Here is a 4,865-nt window from a genome sequence, read left to right on the forward strand (position 1 = left end):
CAAAGCAATGGCCACATATTAATCCACTGTATTCTCTCTCTTTTTGTCTTCTGCTACAGTGGGAAGTCCTGGGGGGAAAAACAAGTTGTGGATGCCTCCAAAAGGTGTTCATATTTTAAGAAGTCAAGGCTGTTGGTTTCCACGAAGTCATGTTATCTTTACAGTAATGTACGTTAGATTGCAAAACACATGAACTTCTCTAAAAAGTAATTGTTAGCCGTTGTCATCCAGTTTTTTCTTTAAAAAAAAAAAAAAGAAACACAGAAGCCTTCACGAATTTGCATGTCATCCTTGTACAGGGGCCATGATAATTTCTGCATCATTCCAATTTTAGTGTATGTGCTGCTGAAGCCAGCACCAGTTTCTTTTTTTCAACTGGTCCATAGGTCCTTTCACTTAATGTTCCCAAGGCACTAAAGTTCAACATATTTAAAACAAAATTCATTGTTTTATTCCTCAATAACTTTGTCTTTCTCTCAATTCAGTTACTGAAACTTCCTTCTCCCCTGCTTTCTATGTGTCATTGGTTGTCAACATTTATTACTTCCGTCTTCTCATTATCTCATTCCATTAAGTCTGTTCCTTTCCATTGAAAATGTCACCACCTTAATTCAGCCTCTTATTAACACCAGCCTGGAATATTGTATTGCAGAAGTAACTGACTAGCCTTCTGTCCTCTCATCTTTTTGTCGTTTCTGTTCTTTTATCTCATACATAGGCTCAGACCTGTCTTCCTACAGCAGTGGTTCCAAACCCTTTTGAAAACACTCCGTATCAATACAAATGCTTGAGCATGAATCTCTAGTATATTCATAATTTATTCTAATGTATTGTATTGTATTTTTGAGATCGAGTCTTACTCTGTCACCCAGGCTGGAGTGTAGTACCACGATCATGGCTCACTGCAGCCTTGACCTCCCCATGCTCAGGTTATCCTCCGGCCTTAGCCTTCTATGTAGCTGAGACTACAGGCATGTGCCACCACACTCAGCTAATTTTTGTATTTTTTTTAGAGATGGGGTCTCGACATTTTTCCCAGGCTGGTCTCAAACTCTTAGGCACAAGCGATCTGCCTACCTTGGCCTCCCAAAGTGCTGGGATCACAGGCATGAGCCACCGTGCCCAGCCCAATTTATTTATTTCTAAACGATGTCCACCTATGACTATGTATATATTACATATATACATGTGTATTATATATTACACATATACATGTGTATTGTATATTACACATATACATGTGTATTGTATATTACACATATACATGTGTATTGTATATTACACATATACATGTGTATTATATATTACACATATACATGTGTATTGTATATTACACATGTATATGTGTATTATATATTACACATATACATGTGTATTATATATTACACATGTATATGTGTATTATATATTACATATATACATGTGTATTATATATTACATATATACATGTGTATTGTATATTACATATATACATGTGTATTACATATTAATATATTGTATATATTAATATAAATGTATATTATATATTATTTCTAAATGATGTCCACCTATAACATATATATATTATAAATGTACACAAGTATAGAAATTAAAAGGAGATAAAGAAGAAATGAACATTTTTAATTAAAATTTTTATATTATATATTTGAGGTACAAAAACATTTTTGTTCTCACTATAATTGAGTAAATTCCACTGTTTTAAAAAAAATTGGCTTAACAATTTGTGATGAAATGATTCACAAGTGTGTTTCTAACTTTATTTTGAAAATATGTTTTAATTGCCATCATAGCTGAGAAATATAGTCTCAAATTTACACAATGCCAAATGCACCACAAACACATTGCTAAATCCTAATATTCATTTCTATCCAGCAGCTATACAAAGTTTAATTGAAATTCAGCCAATAAATCTACTGATGTCCAAGAGTTATTTTTGCAAGCTATTGAAAAGTATTGTAAATCTATGTCTGGAATATTAATAGATTAAAAGACTCTTTCCAAGTTTTTTGTAAAGCATGCAGGTATAAATGTTTCATAGGTAATGATAAAGTTATATCATTTTCAGGAATAAAAAAACAATGTCGCAATTGTGAATGGGAGCTCACTCATGATTTAGCTCTCTGTTTGTCTCTTATTGGTGTATAGGAATGCTTGTGATTTTTGCTGAGGTTGCTTATCAGCTTAAGGAGATTTTGAGCTGAGACAACAGGGTTTTCTAAATATACAATCATGTCATCTGCAAACACAGACAGTTTGACTTCTAGACATCCATTTTCAAAATGCTTTCTTTTTTTTTTTTTTTTTTTTTGAGACGGAGTCTCGCTCTGTCGCCCAGGCTGGAGTGCAGTGGCGCGATCTCGGCTCACTGCAAGCTCCGCCTCCCGGGTTCACGCCATTCTCCTGCCTCAGCCTCCCGAGTAGCTGGGACTACAGGCGCCCGCTACCACGCCCGGCTAATTTTTTGTATTTTTAGTAGAGACGGGGTTTCACCGTGTTAGCCAGGATGGTCTCGATCTCCTGACCTCGTGATCCGCCCGCCTCGGCCTCCCAAAGTGCAAAATGCTTTCTTAATTAAAAAAAGAGTTTCTTTGCAAGAGCAGTTACTTTTCTATTCTTTTTCTTTGCTTCTTGAGACAAACTCTCTCTGTCACCCAGGCTGGAGTGCAATAGCCCAATCATAGCTGGAGCTGTGTGTGATCATAGCTCGGCTGCTGCACTCAAACTGTAACCTCAAGCTCCTGGGCTCAAGTTATCCTCCTGCCTCAGCTTCCTAAGTAGCTGGGACTACAGGCACATACCACCAGACCCAGCTAATCTTTAATTTTTTTGTAGAGATGAGGTCTTACTATGTTGCCGGGGCTGGTCTGAAACTCCTGGACTCAAACGATCCTCCTGCCTTGGCCCCCCAAAACAGTGACTTTTCATTCACTGTTAAACACCATTTTTTTCTTAAAGATACTAATTAAATGTGCTTATTTTAATTGTTTTATTATTAATTAGTTGATTGATTATTGTAATATCTCCTGGTAGCCCAGTTTTTAAATTCATTTGTCATAACAGAAAAGGTCAGAAATTTTTGAACACTAGTCTTTTTGTAAGAGAAAAATTGTGCAGTTCACAGTTCATCTTTTTAAATTGACAATTCTTTTAAGTCCTTTACCCCTCAATGGCCCATAATCCTATTTGATACAATTGATTTTGATGGTCACTCTTCAACTCACTTTACAGTATTAGAAGGACTCTGTGATTTATTAACACTGGGCTCTAACCAACTGAGATAACCTGCCACCCAAGATTCTACTATCTAAAGTTTAAAGGTCTTGTGTTTTTTTAATTTTATTTTATTTATAAAAATAGCCTAATGACACCCTACAGCACACAAATTCCTCTTGGGAGAGCTCTCTTATGATTTATGACACTTGACTCATGTTCAGACAAATGTGGCTTCCAGCATCAGTTGATATATAGGGCATCAGTAAAGTTTAATTCTTTTAAAGAAAAATAAATATAAATACTAATATTTTTTCTGCGGCTCAGGGCAGCCAGCTCCTAATGAATTCCAGGAATTAGCACAAACCTCACTTTGGAGACCACTGTTACAAAGCATCGCTCTGATCCTTTTACTCTTTTGCCAGCAAACCATCTTTATCTATCCATTGGCCATTTATCCATTGATAAAGCCCATGCTCTCTTTTTCTCAATAACATGGTTGCCCCCATCCCCCTGCTGCCTTCTCACGGGCACAGGTGAGCCCTTTGTAACAGCTACACTTCAGGCTTGGAGACTGGCCCCACTTCTGAACTTTGAGGGACCAACATTGGCAGCTCACTGTTGAACCTGAGCCAGTCAATCTTTCTGCTGTGTGCAGTTTGATCTTAGCATCTTAATTCCCAGTTATGGGTTTCCTGCCTTGTACCCTCATTCTCCAGTGCTTGGGTTTGAGTACCAGACTGAATAATAATAATAATAATAGCAAAGACTAGAGAGCTTACTTGCCTACCGTTGTTCTGAATGCTTTACGTATATCAATTTATTGAATCCTCATAACTCTACAAAATAATACTATTAATATCCCCATTTTACAGAAGATGAAACTGAGACACAGAGGTTACATAACTTCACCAAAGTCACTAACGATAAGTGGCGGAGATGAGTGGGTTTGACTCTAGGCAGCCTAACTTTAGAGCCTGTAACACCTGGCTGCTCTGGCCTGCCTCATGTCAGCTTGCCACAGCTGATTATGGTAGGGCTGGAGAGGCATTTCTAAGCCTCTCAGCCAACAGTATTTCTAGCTTTTGGCCAAAAGCATGGCCAAGTTCAATATGATGCAGTGCCGTTTTGGGGTGGATCAGATACTCAAGGTAAAAAACACTGGCACTTGTTGGGAGCTGACATATGAAAGATGACTGGAAGCTATAGGTGGTTCAAAAGTTAGAGTGAAAAAGAGACACTGGGACTGATTCCAAGGAAAAGGACCTGGTAGCCAAGAAGTAGACTGACAGAGAATATGAACACTAGCCACTAATTATTAATGCTTATTATGTCCCAAACACTGTCCTATTTGCCTTATGTTCATTGTCCCTTTCACTCTCACAATGACCCTGTGAAAGTGTGTCACCATTTTCTAGACAAAGAAACTGAAGCCAGGCATGGGCTCATGCCTGTAATCCCGGCACTTTGGGAGGCAGAGGCAGGTGGATCACTTGAGGTCAGGAGTGCGAGACCAGCCTGGCCAACATGGTGAAACCTTGTCTCTACTAAAAATACAAAAATTAGCTGGGCATGGTGGCAGGTGCCTGTAATCCCAGCTACTCGGGAGGCTGAGGCAGGAGAATCACTTGAGCCCAGGAGGCGGAGGTTGCAGT

At 38.3% G+C, this 4,865-nt stretch overlaps 1 non-coding gene across 1 annotated transcript; it reads right to left on the reverse strand.

Moving 5' to 3' along the window:
• Positions 1–254: 254 nt before the first annotated feature.
• LOC112437611 (U6 spliceosomal RNA) lies at positions 255–358 on the reverse strand. The gene has a single exon (XR_003026179.1). It is a non-coding gene; the product is annotated as a U6 spliceosomal RNA (small nuclear RNA).
• Positions 359–4,865: the final 4,507 nt, after the last annotated feature.

The sequence above is a fragment of the Pan paniscus genome, chromosome 19 (genome assembly GCF_029289425.2).
Source record: "Pan paniscus chromosome 19, NHGRI_mPanPan1-v2.0_pri, whole genome shotgun sequence".
NCBI lineage: Eukaryota > Metazoa > Chordata > Mammalia > Primates > Hominidae > Pan > Pan paniscus.